Here is a 19,000-nt window from a genome sequence, read left to right on the forward strand (position 1 = left end):
GCTAGATGCAGAAAAAAATTATTTTTAATTTGCAACCTGATGGAGGTCAGTATAGATGGACTAATAGACCAAGTCCCACACACCGCTAGAAGCCCAAATATTTTTTCAGAGCTAGATGCAGAAAATTTTTTGATTCAATTTGCAACCTGATGGAGGTCAGTATAGATGGACTAATAGACCAAGTCCCACACACTGCTAGAAGCCCAAATATTTTTTCAGAGCTAGATGCAGAAAAAAATTATTTTTAATTTGCAACCTGATGGAGGTCAGTATAGATGGACTAATAGACCAAGTCCCACACACCGCTAGAAGCCCAAATATTTTTTCAGAGCTAGATGCAGAAAAAAATTATATTCAGTTTGCAACCTGATGGAGGTCAGTATAGATGGACTAATAGAATGATGCTATGTCCAAAAGATTTTACTTCACTAGGTGCAGTAAAAAAATTGGTATTCTATACACAGGTGGTATATCTTGCAACACAGATAGGCTACTCCACTGACTAACACACTCTGCAATAGGCCAAAAAGGATTAGCTTTGCTAGATTCAGCCAAATGCTGTGAAAAAAACTTGCACAGCACTGGCACAGACCTGCCTGGCAAAAACTGATAGGAACTGATGTAACCTTGTCCTGAAAAGGACTCCAATTACAATTAGTCTTTACTCCCACAACCTATCTATTTAAGAGCACAGACCTCCCTGATAAAAGTCGTAGGAAATGCTGTAACCTAGTCCTTAAAAGGACTGCAATCACAACTATTCCCTACTCCCAAGCTATCTGTATATTTGTGCAAAAATTGGCTTGAAATTAACAAGGTATAGCGCACACAACAACAGCGGTGCCGTCTAACACGCAGCTGCAGCAGTGAGAAAATGGTGGCGACGGGGAAAATGGCTTGGTCTTATAGGGCAAGGACATGTGACATACACTGCCAATGACACATGCCCTTGCTTGTGTGAAAAAAAGCACTTCGCTCCGTGTGTGCGCTGCTGATAGGCTGACAGATTGCACCTCCCCACTGCAAATGCGGGAAAGAGAAAAAAAAATGGAGATCTTCATTGTTCCTGCAGAGATCCATCCCCTGCCCCTCCCCCCACCCCGCTGTACACTCAAACTGCGTATTAAAATTAATTTTCATCATTACTGAGAAAAAATCCAGTTATGATTTTGGTGCACGAACAGTTATCGAACATAACCTCGAACAGCCGAATTTTTATCAAATTGTTCGTGTTCGCCGAACGGCTCGAACACCGCCCAAAACAGCTCGAATTTGAGATTGGCGAACAGTTCGAGTAGAACAACGCTCATCTCTAGAAGAGACGTGGAGGTCACAGTAGCTTATCTAGACTGTTGTAATGCCCATTGGAAGAGCTGTGGAGTTCACAGTGGTTTAACCAGAAGGTTTTAAGACACCGTGGAATAGACGTGGAGGTCACAGTAGCTAAACAAGACGGTTTTAATACTTCTTGGAAGAGAGATGGAGGTCATAGTGGAATAAAAAACAATATTAATGCCCCTTGGAAGAGTGGTGGAGGTTACAGTGGAATAAAAAGACAATATCAATGCCCCTTGGAAGAGTGGTGGAGGTACCAATTAAATAAAAAGACAATATCATTGCCCCTTGGAAGAGACATGGAGGTCATAGTATAATAAAAAGACAATATTAATGCCCCTTGGAAGAGTGGTGGAGGTTGCAGTAAAATAAAAAGATAATATCAATGCCCCTTGGAAGAGTGGTGGAGGTTACAGTGGAATAAAAAGACAATATCAATGCCCCTTGGAAGAGTGGTGGAGGTACCAATTAAATAAAAAGACAATATCATTGCCCCTTGGAAGAGACATGGAGGTCATAGTGGAATAAAAATACAATATTAATGCCCCTTGGAAGAGTGGTGGAGGTCGCAGTAAAATAAAAAGACAATATCAATGCCCCTTGGAAGAGTGGTGGAGGTTACAGTGGAATAAAAAGACAATATCAATGCCCTGTGTAAGAAACTTGGAGGTCACAGTAGCTTAACAGGACGGTTTTAATGCCCCTTGGAAGAGTCGTGGACGTCGCAGAGGAATAAAAAGACAATATCAATGCACTTGGAAGAGCGCAGAAGTTTACAATGGAATTAAAAGACATTGTCAATGCCCCTTGGAAGAGCTGTGGAGCACAGAGCGGTTTAACCAGACGGTTTTAATGCCCCTTGGAAGAGACTTGGAGGTCACAGTAGCTTAACAAGACGGTTTAAATGCCCCTTGGAACATTGGTGGAGGTCGTAATAGAATAAAAAGACAATATCAATGCCCCTTGAAAGAGTGGTGGAGGTTACAGTGGAATAAAAAGACAATATCAATGCCTTTTGGATGAGTGGTGGAGGTTACAGTGGAATAAAAAGACAATATCAATCCCCCGTGGAAGAGACGTGGACATCACAGAAACTTAACAAGACGGTTTTAATGCCCCTTGTCAGAGTGGTGGAGGTCTCAGTGGAATAAAAAGACAATAACAATGCCCTGTGGAAGAGACCTGGAGGTCACAGTAGCTTAACAAGACGGTTTTAATGCCCCTTAGAACAGTGGTGGAGGTCGCCGTGGAATAACCTCATTGGTACATGCTCTGCATAACTTCTCTGCTTGCTGTGTCTGCTGTAATCTAATGCTCTGCTTTGCTGATTCACCTCACTGGTACATGCTCAGCATAACTTCTCTGCTTGCTGTGTCTGCTGTAATCTAATGCTCTGCTTTGCTGATTCTCCTCACTGGTACATGCTCTGCATAACTTCTCTGCTTGCTGTGTCTGCTGTAATCTAATGCTCTGCTTTGCTGATTCACCTCACTGGTTCATGCTCTGCATAACTTCTCTGCTTTATCTGTCCCACTCCATTCAATACCCACATATGTCTGTCCCTTCCCCACTATAGATCTTATCTGATTTTTAGAGGTGCTAAACTGCAGAGACTAGAGTCCTAGCTCTGTGTTTGATCACCCAGCCATCTCCTGGTGAGACGACCAGCTGCTAATTTAGCCATATGCAGCTCCCACAATGCCCTTCACCTGATAGTTTAATGTGCCCTATATATTTAGAAGCTCTGTAAGGGGTGCACTTGTGCTGGGGTGTGCACGAGTCTTCTTGTGCAAAGTTGCTTCGGAGATAAGTGGCAGTTATTTCAGAGGCAGTTAGTCAGGGCAGGAGTCAGGTAACCAACACTTTGACCACTTACTCTCTTTTAACTATGTTTCTGTTAGCTCTCCCTTTTTCCTCTATAGTCCTCCACTTTCTATTAACCCCTCAAATCCCTACACCTAATAAGAAACTCTTCATCTCTCCCTCCATTCTCTCCATTCATCTCACCTCCTCCTCCAAATTATTCCTAAACATTCAATCCTGGATCTCCAAACACAGACAGCCACCTCATGCTCTCTCTTGCTCCCACCTGCTAACACTTTCTCTGCTCCTCCTCACTGCTGGAGATATCTCTCCAAATCCTGGTCCTCCTCGCCATATCCCCACAGTTACTTCTTCCTCCTATCCACGACCTTCCACAAACTGTCGCAACCCTTCTAACCTCATACCCATCCAACCAATCCCCACTCCCTTAGTTGCTCTAACAGGTGCTCTATGGAAAGCTCGCTATGTCTGCAACAAACTTTCCTTCATCCACGATCTTTTCATTACAAACAAACTTCATCGCCATCACTGAAACCTGGCTCACCCCCTCTGACACAGCCTCCCCAGCTGCACTTTCATATGGCGGATTCCACCTTTCCCACACCCCCCGCCCCAACGGTAAACATGGCGGAGGCGTAGGTTTTCTCCTATCAGAACACTGCGCTTTCACCCAAATCCCACTGCCACCCTCTGTTACACTCCCCTCTTTTGAGGTGCACTGTGTGCGCATCTATTCCCCCTCCAACCTCCAACTGGCCGTCGTGTACCGACCCCCAGGGCAAGCCACCACCTTCTTAGACCACTTCACCACCTGGCTGCTTCACTTCCTCTCCACTGACATCCCCATTATCATAATGGGTGACATCAACATCCCCATTAACACTTCCCACTCGTCTGTCTCTAAGTTCCTATCTCTCACGTCCTCCTTCGGACTCACTCAATGGTCTTCCACATCCACCCACAAAGATAGCCACACACTGGACCTCATCTTCACCCACCTCTGTTCACTATCTAACCTCTCTATCTCTCCTCTCCCTCTCTCTCATCACAGTCTACTTACATTCTCGTCTCTCTTCTCCCCGTGGCAACAATCCCCACTCCACAAACTTGCATACCCTCGCAGAAATCTCAAACACCTTGACTTACACTCACTCTCTGAATCCCTCCTCCCTCTTACAGACATAAATTCATTACACGATGCAGACGTTGCTGCTGCTTCATATAACACCACAATAGCTGCAGCTCTAGACTTGATCGCCCCTCTCACACACACCACATCTCGCACATTCAACAGGCAACCCTGGCACACTAAACTTACTAAAGAACTGCGCCGGGCCTCCAGGGTTGCGGAGCGGAGATGAAAAGGTCTCACTCCATTGAGCACTTCATCGCATTCAAGCAATCCCTCACTAATTTCAAGTCCGCACTCACTACAGCAAAACAAACCTACTTCTCATCTCTCATATCCTCCCTATCTCACATCCCTAAACAGCTATTTAACACTTTCAACTCTCTCCTTCGTCCCCCAGCACCTCCTCCCTCTTCTCTCATCTCAGCCGACGACTTTGCCTCATTCTTCAAACAGAAGATTGACACCATCAGACAAAACTTTTGCTTAAAGTCCACACAACCCCTCCTCATATCTATTCAACCCTCCTCCTCCAAATCCCACTTCTCCACCATTACAGAAGGTCAAGTCTCCTCTTTACTCTCCAAGTCACACCTCACCACCTGCGAACTTGACCCAATCCCATCCCACCTCATCACTAACCTTACCATAGCCTTCATCCCAACCCTAACCCACCTCTTCAATCTGTCACTAACAACCGGTGTCTTCCCCTCATGTTTCAAACATGCCGCAATCACACCCATCCTCAAAAAGAACTCCCTTGACCTTTACTCTCTGACTAGCTACCGCTCCATATCACTCCTCCAGTTTGCCTCAAAACTACTAGAACAACATGTCCACCTTGAACTGTCCTCCCACCTCTCCTCCTGCTCCCTCTTCGACCGCCTGCAATCTGGCTTCCGACTGCATCACTCGACTGAAACTGCCCTGACCAAACTCACCAACGACCTACTAAATGCCAAATCCAAGTGATACTACTCCAATCATCTCCTTCTGGACCTGTCATCTGCCTTTGACACAGTGGACCATTCCCTCTGACTCCAGATTCTCTCATCTCTTGGCATCACGGACTTGGCTCTATTTTGGATCTTCTCATACTTAACAGACAGGACATTCAGCGTCTCCCACTCACGCACCACCTCCTCATCTCGCCCCCTATCTGTCGGTGTCCCCCAAGGTTCAGTTCTAGGACCTCTGCTCTTCTCCATCTACACCTTTGGCCTGGGAAAGCTCATAGAGTCTCACGGTTTTCAGTATCACCTCTATGCTGACGACACAAAGATCTACCTCTCTGGACCCGATATCTCCTCCCTACTAACCAAAATCCCACAATGTCTGGTCGCCATGTCATCCTTCTTCTCTGATTGATTTCTAAAACTCAACATGGATAAAACAGAGTTCATCATCTTTCCACCCTCTCATTCACATCCCCCATCTGACCTAGCCATCAACATCAATGGCTGCTCACGCTTCCCAGTCCCACAAGCTCGCTGCCTTGGAGTAACCCTGGACTCTGATCTCTCCTTCAAGCCACATATCAAAAGCCCTTTCCACTTCCTGCCGACTCCAACTCAAAAACATCTCCCGGATCCGTGTATTCCTCAGCAAAGACTCTGCAAAAACACTAGTGCATGCCCTCATCATATACCGCCTCGACTACTGCAACCTCCTGCTCCGTGGCCTCCCTTACAACACTCTTGCACCTCTCCAATCAATCCTAAACTCTGCTGCTCGACTAATTCACCTGTCCCCGCGCTATTCCCCGGCCTCTCCTCTCTGTCAATCTCTTCACTGGCTCCCCGTTGCCCAGAGAATCCAGTTCAAAACTCTAACCATGGCATACAAAGCCATCCACAACCTGTCTCCCCCATACATCTGTGACCTAGTCTATCGGCACTTACCTGCACGCAACCTCCGATCCTCACAAGATCTCCTTCTCTACTCCCCTCTTATCTCCTCCTCCCACAATCGTATACAAGATTTCTCCCGTGCATCCCCCCTACTCTGGAACTCTCTACCCCAACACATCAGACTCTCGCCGACCCTGGAAACCTTCAAAAGAAACCTGAAGACCTAACTCTTCCGACAAGCCTACAACCTGCTGTAACCACCGCTGCACGACCAGCTCTACCCTCACCTAATGTATCCTCACCCATCCCTTCTGGAATGTGAGCCCTCGCGGGCAGGGTCCTCGTTCCTCCTGTACCAGTCGCTGACTCGTTTTGTTAAGATTATGTAAATGCTTTTGTTATTTATATCCCTATTACATGTAAAGCGCCATGGAATAAATGGCGCTATAATAATAAATAATAATAATAATAATAATAAAAAGACAATATCAATTCCCATAGGAAAAGTGGTGGAGGTTATAGTGGAATAAAAAGACAATATCAATGCCCCTTTGATGAGCTGTGGAATTCAGAGTGGTTTAACTAGACGGTTTTAATGCCCCTTGGAAGAGACGTGGAGGTCATAGTAGCTTAATAAGATGTTTTTAATGCCTCTTGGAAGAGTGGTGGAGGTCGCAGTGGTTTAAAAAGACAATATCACTGCCCCTTAGAAGAGTGGTGGAGGTTACATTGGAATAAAAAGACAATATCAATGCCCCGTGGAATAGACATGGAGGTTACAGCAGCTTAACAAGACAGTTTTAATGCCCCTTGGAAGAGTGGTGGAGGTCGCAGTTGATTAAAAAGACAATATAAATGCCCCTTAGAAGAGTGGTGGAGATCGCAGTGGAATAAAAAGACAATATCAATGCCCCTTGGAAGAGTAGTGGAGGTCGCAGTGGAATAAAAAACAATATCAATGCCACTTGGAAGAGTGGTGGAGGTAACAGTGGATTAAAAAGACAATATCAATACCCCTTGGAATAGTGGTGGAGGTTACAGTGAAATAAAAAGACAATATCAATGCCTCTTGAAAGAGTTATGGAGTTCAGAGTGGTTAAACCAGATGTTTTTAATTCCCCTTGGAAGAGTGGTGGAGGTCGCAGTGCATTAAAAAGACAATATCAATACCCCTTGGAAGAATGGTGGAGGTTACAGTGGAATAAAAAGACAATATCAATGCCCCCTGGAAGAGCTGAGGAGTTCAGAGAGGTTTAACCAGACGGTTTTAATGCCCCTTGGATGAGATGTGGAGGTCACAGTAGCTTAACAAGACTGTTTTATTGCCTCTTGGAAGAATGGTGGAGGTCGCAGTTGATTAAAAAGACAATAGCAATGCACCTTAGAAGAGAGGTTGAAGTCGCAGTGGAATAAAAAGACAATATCAATGCCCCTTGGAAGAGTGGTGGAGGTTACAGTAGAATAAAAAGACAATATCAATGCCCCGTGGAATAGACATGGACGTGACAGTAGCTTAACGAGACGGTTTTAATGCCCCTTGGAAGAGTGGTGGGGGTCACAGTGGATTAAAAAAACAATATGAATGCCCATTAGAAGAGTGGTTAAGGTCGCAGTGGAATAAAAAGACAAAATCAATGCCCCTTGGCAGAGTCTTGGAGGTTACAGTGGAAAAAAAGACAATATCATTGCCCCTTGGAAGAGCTTTGGAGTTCAGAGTGGTTTAACCAGACGGTTTTAATGCCCCTTGGAAGAGACGTGAAGGTCACAGTAGCTTAACAAGACTATTTTAATGCCCTTGGAAGAGTGGTGGAGGTCGCAGTGGATTAAAAATACAATATCAATAACCTTTAGAAGAGTGGTGGAGGTTACAGTGGAATAAAAGACAATATCAATGCCCCGTGGAAGAGTTGTGGAGGTCACTGTAGCTTAACAAGATGGTCTTAATGCCTCTTGGAAGAGTGGTGGAGGTCGCAGTAGAATAAAAAGACAATGTCAATGCCCCTTGGAAGAGTGGTGGAGGTTAGAGTGGAATAAATAGACAATACCAATGCTCCTTGGAAGAGCTGTAGAGTTCAGAGTGGTTTAACCAGACGGTTTTAATACCACTTGGAAGAGACGTGAAGGTCACAGTAGCTTAACAAGACTATTTTAATGCCCTTGGAAGAGTGGTGGAGGTCGCAGTGGATTAAAAAGACAATAACAATAACCTTTAGAAGAGTGGTGGAGGTCACAGTGGATTAACAAGACAATATCAATGCCACGTGGAAGGGACGTGGAGGTCACAGTAGCTTAACAAGATGGTTTTAATGCACCTTGGAAGAGAGGTGGAGGTCGCAGTTGATTAAAAAGACAATATCAATGCCACTTGGAAGTGTCGTGGAGGTCGCAGTGGATTAAAAAGTCAATATCAATGCCCCTTGGAAGAGTGGTGGAGGATACAGTCGAATAAAAAGACAATATCAATGCTCTTTGGAAGAACTGTGGAGTACAGAATGGTTTAACCAGACGGTTTTATTGCCCCTTGTTTGAGACGTAGAGGTCACAGAAGCTTATCAAGACTGTTCTAATGCCTCTTGGAAGAGAGGTGAAGGTCGCAGTGGTTTAAAAAGACAATATCACTGCCCCTTAGAAGAGTGGTGACAGTTACACAGGAATAAAAAGACAATATCAATACCCCGTGGAATAGTCATGGAGGTTACAGCAGCTTAACAAGACGGTCTTAATGCCCCTTTGGAAAGTGGTGGAAGTCGAAGTGGAATGAAAAGACAATATCGATGCCCCTTGGAAGAGTGCTGGAGATTACAATGGAATAAAAAGACAATATCAATGCCTCTTGCAAGAGCTGTGGAGTTCAGAGTGGTTTAAATAGACGGCTTTAATGCCCCTTGGAAAAGAAGTGGAGGTCACAGTAGCTTAATAAGGCGGTTTTAATACCACATGGAAAAGTGTGGAGGTTGCAGTGGATTAAAAAGATAATATCAATGCCCCGAAGAAGAGTGGTGGATGTCGCAGTGGAATAAAAAGACAATATCAATGCCCCTTGGAAGAGTGGTGGAGGTTACAGTAGAAAAAAAAGACAATATCAATGCCCCGTGGAAGAGACATGGAGGTCACAGTAGGTTAACAAGATGGTTTTAATGCCCCTTGGAAGAGTGGTGAAGGTCACAGTTGATTAAAAAGACAATATCAATGCCCCTTGGAAGAGAGGTGGAGGTTGCAGTGGAATAAAAAGGCAATATCAATGCCCCGTGGAAGAGACGTGGAGGTCACAGTAGCTTAACAACACGGTTTTAATGGCCCTTGGAAGAGTGGTGGAGGTCGCAGTGGAATAAAAAGAAAATATCAATGCCCCTTGGAAGAGTAGTGGAGGTCGCAGTGGAATAAAAAACAATATCAATGCCCCTTGGAAGAGTGGTGGAGGTAACAGTAGATTAAAAAGACAATATCAATGCCCATTGGAAGAGCAGTGGAGTTTAGAGTAGTTAAACCAGACGGTTTTAATGCCCATTGGAAGTGACGTGGAGGTCACAGTAGCTTAAAAAGATGTTTTTAATGCCCCTTGGAAAAGTGGTGGAGGTCGAAGTGGATTAAAAAGACAATATCAATGCCCCTTGGAAGAGTGGTGGAGTTGGCAGTGGAATAAAAAGACAACATCAATGCCCCTTGGAAAAGTGGTGGAGTTCAGAGTGGTTTAACCAGACGGTTTTAATGCCCCTTGGATGAGACGTGGAGGTCACAGTATCTTAACAAGACTGTTTTAATACCCCTTGGAAGAGTGGTGGAGGTCGCAGTAGATTAAAAAGACAATATAAATGCCCCTTAGAAGAGAGGTGGAATTCGCAGTGGAATAAAAAGACAATGTCAATGCCACTAGGAAGAGTGGCGGAGGTTATAGTGGAAAAAAAGACAATATCAATGCCCCGTGGAATAGACATGGACGTGACAGTAGCTTAACAAGACGGCTTTAATGCCCCTTGGAAGAGTGGTGTAGGTTGCAGCGGATTAGAAAGACAATATCACTGCCCCTTGGAAGAGTGGTGGAGGTTACAGTGGAATAAAAAGACAATATCAATGCCCCATGGAAGAGTTGTGGAGGTCACTGTAGCTTAACAAGATGGTCTTAATGCCCCTTGGAAGAGTGGTGGAGGTCGCAGTGGAATAAATAGACAATGTCAATGCCACTTGGAAGAGTGATGGAGGTTAGAGTGGAATAAAAAGACAATACCAGTGCTCCTTGGAAGAGCTGTGGAGTTCAGAGTGGTTTAAATTGACGGTTTTAATGCCCCTTGGAAGAGACGTGGAGGTCACAGTGGATTAAAAAGACAATATCAATGACCTTTGGAAGAGTGGTGGAGGTCGCAGTGGATTAAAAAGACAATATCAATGCCCCTTGGAAGAGTGGTGGAGGTCGCAGTGGAATAAAAAGACAATATCAATGCCCCGTGAAAGGGACGTGGAGGTCACAGTAGCTTCACAAGACGGTTTTAATGCCCCTTGGAAGAGAGGTGGAGGTTGCAGTTGATTAAAAAGACAATATCAATGCACTTGGAAGAGTGCTGTAGGTTACAGTGGAGTAAAAAGACAATATTAATGCCTCTTGCAAGAGTTGTGAAGTTCAGAGTGGTTTAAATTGACGGTTTTAATGCACCTTGGAAGAGACGTGGAGTTCACAGTAGCTTAAAAATACGGTGTTAATGCCTCTTGGAAGAGTGGGGAAGTCGCAGTGTATTAAAAAGACAATATCAATGCACTTGGAAGAGTGCTGTAGGTTACAGTGGAGTAAAAAGACAATATCAATGCCTCTTGCAAGAGTTGTGAAGTTCAGAGTGGTTTAAATTGACGGTTTTAATGCCCCTTGGATGAGACGTGGAGGTCACAGTATCTTAACAAGACTGTTTTAATGCCCCTTGGAAGAGTGGTGGAGGTCGCAGTAGATTAAAAAGACAATATAAATGCCCCTTGGAAGAATGGTGGAGGTTACAGTAGAATAAAAAGACAATATCAATGCCCCTTGGAAGAGTGGTGGAGGTTACAGTGGAATAAAAAGACAATATCAAAGCCCCTTGGAAGAGCTGTGGAGTTCACAGTGGTTTAACCAGAAGGTTTTAAGGCACTGTGGAATAGACGTGGGGGTCACAGTAGCTAAACAAGACAGTATTAATGCTTCTTGGAAGAGTGATGGAGGTAGCAGTGGATTAAAAAGTCAAAATCAATGCCCCTTGGAAGAGTGGTGGAGGCTATAGTGGAATAAAAAGACAATATCGATGCCTCTTGGAAGAGCTGTGGAGTTCAGAATAGTTTAACCAGACGGTTTTAATGCCCCTTGGAAGAGACGTGGAGGTCACAGTAGCTTAACAAGACGGTTTTAATGCCCCTTGGAAGAGTGGTGGAGGGCACAGTGGATTAAAAAGACAATATCAATGCCCCTTCAAAGAGTGGTGGAGGTCGCAGTGGAATAAAAAGACAATATTAATTCCACTTGGAAGAGATGTGGAGGTCGCAGTGAAATAAAAAGACAATATCAATACTTCGTGGAAGAGACTTGGAGGTCACAGTAGCTTAACAAGATGGTTTTAATGTCCCTTGGAAGAGAGGTGGAGGTCGCAGTAAAATAAAAAGACAATATCAATGCCCATTGGAAGAGTGGTGGTGGTTACAGTGGAATAAAAAGACAATATCAATGCCCCTTGGTAGAGTGGTGGAGGTCGCAGTAAAATAAAAAGACAATATCAATGCCCCTTGGAAGAGTGGTGGAGGTTACAGTGGAATAAAAAGACAATATCAATGCCCCTTGGAAGAGCTGTGGAGTTCACAGTGGTTTAACCAGAAGGTTTTAAGGCACCGTGGAATAGATGGTTTTAATGCTTCTTGGAAGAGAGATGGAGGTCACAGTGGATTAAAAAGACAAAATCAGTGCCCCTTGGAAGAGTGGTGGAGGTGACAGTGGAATAAAAAGACAATATCAATGCCTCTTGCAAGAGCTGTGGTGTCCAGAGTGATTTAAATTGACGATTTTAACGCCCCTTGGAAGAGACGTGGAGGTCACAGTAGCTTAACAAGACGGTTTTAATGCCCCTTGAAAGAGTGGTGGAGGTCGCAGTGGATTAAAAAGACATTATCGATGCCCCTTGGAGAGTGGTGGAGGTCGCAGTGGAATAAAAAGAATATATCAATGCCCCTTAGAAGAGTGGTGGAGGTTACAGTGGAAAAAAACGACAATATCAATGTTCCTTGGAAGAAGGGTGAAGGTTGCAGTGGAATAAAAAGACAATATCAATATCCCTTGGAAGAGTGGTGGAGGTCGCAGTGGATTAAAAAGACAATATCAATGCCCCTTGGAAGAGTGGTGGAGGACGCATTGGAATAAAAAGACAATATCAATGCCCCGTGGAAGGGACGTAGAGGTCACAGTAGCTTAACAAGACAGTTTTAATGCCCCTTGGAAGAGTGGTGGAGGTCGCAGTGGATTAAAAAGACTATCAAATCCCCTTGGAAGAGTGGCAGAGGTCGCAGTGGAAAAAAAAGACAATATCAATGCCACTTGGAAGAGTGGTGGAGGTTACAGTTGAACAAAAAGACAATATCAATGCCTCTTGGAAGAGCTGTGGAGTTCAGAGTGGTTTAACCATGCGTATTTAATGCCCCTTGGAACAGACGTTGAGGTCACAGAAGCATATCAAGACTGTTTTAAAGCCCTTTGGAGGAGTGGTAGAGGTCGCAGTGGATAAAAAAGACAATATCAATGCCCCTTGGAAGAGTGGTGGAGGTTACAGTGGAATAAAAAGACAATATCAATGCCCCTTGGAAGAGTGGTGGAGGTTACAGTGGAATAAAAAGACAATATCAATGTCCCTTGGGAGAATGGTGGAGATTACAGTGGATGAAAAAGACAATATCAATGCCCCTTGGAAGAGTGGTGGAGGTTCCAATTAAATAAAAAGACAATATCAATGACCCTTGGAAGAGACGTGGAGATCACAGTGGAATAAAAAGACAATATTAATGTCCCTTGGAAGAGTGGTGGAGGTCGCAGTGGAATAAAAAGAAAATATCAATGCCCCGTGAAAGGGACGTGGAGGTCACAGTAGCTTCACAAGACGGTTTTAATGCCCCTTGGAAGAGAGGTGGAGGTTGCAGTTGATTAAAAAGACAATATCAATGCACTTGGAAGAGTGCAGAAGGTTACAATGGAATAAAAAGACATTGTCAATGCCCCTTGAAAGAGCTGTGGAGCTCAGAACGGTTTAATCAGACGGTTTTAATGCCCCATGGAAGAGACTTGGAGGTCACAGTAGCTTAAGAAGACGGTTTTAATGCCCCTTGGAAGATTGGTGGAGGTCACAGTGGAATAAAAATACAATATCAATGCCCCTTGAAAGAGTGGTGGAAGTTACAGTGAAATAAAAAGACAATATCAATGCCCCTTGGAAGAGCTGTGGAGTAGAGTTGTTTAACCAAACGGTTTTAGTGCCCCTCGGAAGAGACGTGGAGGTCACCGTAGCTTAACAAGATGGTTATAATGCCCCTTGGAAGAGTGGTGGAGGTCGCAGTGGATTAAAAGACAATAACATTGAACCTGGGAAGAGTGGTGGAGGTCGCAGTGGAATAAAAAGACAATATCAATGCCCCTTGGAAGAGTGGTGGAGATTACAGTGGAATAAAAAGACAATATCAATGCCTCTTGGAAGAGTGGTGGAGGTTACAGTGGAATAAAAAGACAATATCAATGCCCCGTGGAAGAGACGTGGACATCACAGTAGCTTAACAAGACGGTTTTAATGCTCCTTGGCAGAGTGGTGGAGGTCGCAGTGGAATAAAAAGACAATAACAATGCCCCTTAGATGAGTGGTAGAGGTCGCAGTGGAAAAAAAAGACAATATCAATTCCCCTTGGAAGAGATGTGGAGGTCGCAGTGGAATAAAAAGACAATATCAATGCCTCGTGGAAGAGACTTGGAGGTCACAGTAGCTTAACAAGATGGTTTTAATGCCCCTTGGAAGAGAGGTGGAGGTCGCAGTAGAAAAAAAAGACAATATCAATGCCCCTTGGAAGAGTGGTGGAGGTAACAGTGGAATAAAAAGACAATATCAATGACCCTTGGAAGAGTGGTGGAGGTCGCAGTGGAATAAAAAGACAATATTAATGCCCCCTGGCAGAGTGGTGGAGGTCGCAGTAAAATAAAAAGACAATATCAATGGCCCTTGGAAGAGTGGTGGAGGTTACAGTGGAATAAAAAGACAATATCAATGCCCCTTGGAAGAGCTGTGGAGTTCACAGTGGTTTAACCAGAAGGTTTTAAGGCACTGTGGAATAGACGTGGAGGTCACAGTAGCTAAACAAGATGGTTTTAATGCTTCTTGGAAGAGTGATGGAGGTCGCAGTGGATTAAAAAGACAAAATAAATGCCCCTTGGAAGAGTGGTGGAGGTGACAGTGGAATAAAAAGACAATATCAATGCCTCTTGCAAGAGCTGTGGAGTTCAGAGTGGTTTAAATTGACGTTTTTAATGCCCCATGGAAGAGACGTGGAGGTCACAGGAGCTTAACAAGACGGTTTTAATGCCCCTTGGAAGAGTGGTGGAAGTCGCAGTGGAATGAAAAGACAATATCAATGCCCCTTGGAAGAGTGCAGGAGATTACAATGGATTAAAAAGACAATATCAATGCCTCTTGCAAGAGCTGTGGAGTTCAAAGTGGTTTAAATTGACGGCTTTAATGCCCCTTGGAAGATAAGTGGAGGTCACAGTAGCTTAATAAGACGGTTTTAATGCCACATGGAAAAGTGATGGAGGTCGAAGTGGATTAAAAAGACAATATCAATGCCCCGAGGAAGAGTGGTGAAGGTTACTGTGGAAAATAAAGACAATATCAATGCCCAGTGGAAGAGACGTGGAGGTCACAGTAGCTTAACAAGACGGTTTTAATGCCGTTTGGAAGAGTGGTGAAGGTCACAGTTGATTAAAAAGACAATATCAATGCCCCTTGGAAGAGTGGTGGAGGATACAGTGGAATAAAAAGGCAATATCAATGCCCCGTGGAATTCACGTGGAGGTCAAAGTAGCTTAACAACACGGTTTTAATGGCCTTTGGAAGAGTGGTGGAGGTCGCAGTTGATTAAAAAGACAATATCAATGCCCCTTAGAAGAGTGGTGGAGGTCGCAGTGGAATAAAAAGACAATATCAATGCCCCTTGGAAGAGTAGTGGAGGTTGCAGTGGAATAAAAAAACAATATCAATGCCCCTTGGAAGAGTGGTGGAGGTAACAGTGGATTAAAAAGACAATGACAATGCCCCTTGGAAGAGCAGTGGAGTTTATAGTAGTTAAACCAGACGGTTTTAATGCCCATTGGAAGTGACGTGGAGGTCACAGTAGCTTAAAAAGACGTTTTTAATGCCCCTTGGAAAAATGGTGGAGGTCGGAGTTGATTAAAAAGACAATATCAATGCCCCTTGGAAGTGTGGTGGAGGTGGCAGTGGAATAAAAAGACAATATCAATGCCCCTTGGAAGAGTAGTGGAGTTTACAGTGGAATAAAAAGACAATATCAATGCCCCGTGAAAGAGAAGTGGATGTCACGGTAGCTTAACAAGACGGTTTTAATGTCCCTTGGAAGAGAGGTGAAAGTCGCAGTGGAATAAAAAGACAATATCAATGCCAGGGGAGGAGTCCTGAGGAGATAATTTGCATATTCCCACTGCATTTTGGGGTAAGTGAAGAGTCTCCGCGAGCTCAAAGAACACTGGATTTTGGCTGTTGGAGCTGAAAAGAGGACATCGGTAAACCGCGCGCCGCGCATTTTGAAGCTTTTTTTTTAAGCTTTTTTCACTGTTTTCAGAACATTAACAATAAGAACATGGAAGAGTCCAGGAGCCATTTGGTGAGCTGCATATCCTGCTACATGTTCACAGACTTGCCAGTGGAAAAGCCAAACTTCACATGCCAGAAATGCAAGCTTGTGTCCCTGTTGGAGGAAAAGTTGCGAAATCTAGAAGAGAGGTTAACTACCTTGAAAATCATTAAGGAAGGTGAAGAGTTCTTAGACAGAGCAGAATTATCTCTTCATGATTCAGAAAGAGAAGAAATTCGAACTGCACCTGACGAAACAGAGGAATGGAAGCATGTGACCCACAGAAGCAGGAGGATCGAGAGGCATTCAGCACCCATACTGCTCAGGAACCAGTACCAGGCTCTCACACAGGAGAACCATGAAGAAATACAGCAAGATAAGACTTTGCCAGCAATGAATAACCTTGTAAGCCCTCAGAATCCTCCTGGATGGAGAAAGAAGAATGTTGTGAAGAAAAAACGGAGAGTGGTGGTCATGGGGGATTCCCTGTTAAGAGGAACAGAGGCCGCTATCTGCAGACCAGACATAACCTCAAGAGAAATGTGCTGTCTTCCAGGAGCAAAAATTAAAGATGTGTCTGACAGGATATCAAGACTCTTCAGACCTACAGATCACTACCCATTCCTGCTAATACATGTGGGGACAAATGACACCGCAAGAAAGGACCTGGAAACCATCTGCAGTGACTTTGAAGACTTAGGCAAGAAAGTGAAAGAATTGGGAGCGCAGGTGGTCTTCTCATCCATCCTCCCAGTGGATGGCCATGGAACAATGAGGTGGAATAAGATTCTACAGGTGAACAACTGGCTACGTCGATGGTGCCGTCAACAAGGATTTGGATTTCTGGATCACGGAATGAATTACCTATACGATGGACTACTTGCTAGAGATGGGGTGCACCTTACGAAGACTGGAAAACATGTATTTGGAAGTCGCCTTGCTACACTCATCAGAAGAGCTTTAAACTAGAACAATGTGGGAAGGGAAGCAAAAGGCCAGAAAAAGCCATACAGCTGACAAATACTATTGAGATCTCTGCTACTGGAAGTGGAAAAGAAGAACAAAGACAAAAAAATCTAAATAATAAAAATATGGGAGGAAGAGAAACCGATCACAAACTAAAATGTTTTTATACAAATGCACAAAGCATGGGCAACAAACAAGGAGAATTGGAACTACTAATGCAGGAAAAGGAATATGATGTCATTGGAATCACTGAAACTTGGTGGGACGATACACATGATTGGAATAAAAGGCTAAAAGGATACAACTTATTTGCAAGAAACAGACTTGATAAACGAGGAGGAGGTGTTGCATTGTATGTTAGAAAAGCGTATATCTGCACAGAGATTGAAGCTTCAGAGACTGGGAGTTCTGTGGAAACTGTTTGGGTAAGAATACAAGGAGAGAACAACGGAAAGGACACCATTGTAGGCATTTACTACAGGCCACCTGGGCAAGCTGAAGATATGGATGAACTCTTTATGTATCAAATGACCAAGTTCTCCAAAAAATATGACGTAGTGGTCATGGGAGATTTCAACTATCCAGACATTTGTTGGGAATCTCTCTCAAGTAAAGCTAACAAGTCAAGCAAATTCTTATCCTCTCTTGCTGACAACTTTATCTTCCAAAAGGTAGGGGAGAAAACAAGGGGATCTGCTACTTTGGATCTAATTCTTATAAACAGGGAGGAAATGGTTGAGGAGGTAAAGGTGGCTGGGACCCTAGGAGGCAGCGATCATGCTATTATAGAATTTTGGATAACTAGAGGAGGAAGACATGTGAAGACTCAAACTTCAAGGTTAGATTTTAGAAAGGCAGATTGTAAGAGACTCAGAAAGAGAATAGGAGGGATCCAATGGCTGGATGTCCTTAAGGACAAAAATGTCCAGGAAGGATGGGAAATTTTTAAAAATGAGATTCTCAAAGCACAATCGTTAACAATCCCGAAAAGTAGGAAGAATGGGAAGCATTTAAGGAAACCAGGATGGATGAACACAGAACTTAAACACATGCTAAAAAGAAAGAAAGAAATGTTTATTAAATGGAAAGAGGGAGGCATATCTAAAGAAGATTATAATGCAGTCTGCAGATCCTGCAGGGCACGTATCAGGTTAGCTAAAGCTGACAATGAATTAAGGCTTGCAAGAGATGTCAAAAGCAATAAAAAAGGATTTTGGGGGTATGTCAAAAGTAAAAGAAAAGTCAAAGATGCTATAGGATTTTTACAGGATGAAAATGGAGAAATGGTAAGAGAGGATGTTGAGAAGGCCGAACTTTTTAATTCCTATTTTGCATCTGTTTTCTCTCAGAAAGAAAATGTAACATCAACTGATGTTCACTGTCCTTTTAAAGGAATAGAGGAATCCAAGTTATCAGTAAACAGAAAGATTGTGAGGGAATATTTAGCTAACATAAATGAGTTCAAGTCTCCAGGTCCAGATGAATTACACCCCAGAGTACTGAAGGAGATTGTAGAAGAAATTTTAGAACCACTCTCCATAATCTTTGAAAATTCTTGGAGAACAGGAGAAGTCCCAGAAGACTGGAGAAGAGCAAATGTTGTTCCTATCTTCAAAAAGGGGAAGAAGGTGGACCCAGGGAACTATAGGCCGGTGAGTCTGACTTCTATACCAGGAAAGATCTTTGAACAAATTATTAAACAACATGTATGTAAGTACATGGATAAGAATGAAGTGATTAACCAGAGTCAGCATGGGTTTGTAACTAACAAGTCATGTCAGACTAACTTAATTTCCTTCTATGACAGAATCACTGACTGGGTGGATCAGGGAAATGCTGTAGATATAGTATATCTTGACTTCAGCAAAGCATTTGACAAAGTATCTCACATCATCCTTATTGAAAAAATGACCAAGTATGCAATGGACCAGGCAACTGTTAGGTGGATTCATAACTGGCTTAGTGATCGGACTCAAAGGGTGGTTGTAAATGGCTTCACATCCAGCTGGATGAATGTCTCAAGTGGGGTACCACAGGGCTCCGTCCTGGG

Source organism: Phyllobates terribilis, unplaced genomic scaffold, assembly GCF_046119375.1.
Source record: "Phyllobates terribilis strain yellow unplaced genomic scaffold, ASM4611937v1 Scaffold_89__1_contigs__length_6337102, whole genome shotgun sequence".
NCBI classification, from domain to species: domain Eukaryota; kingdom Metazoa; phylum Chordata; class Amphibia; order Anura; family Dendrobatidae; genus Phyllobates; species Phyllobates terribilis.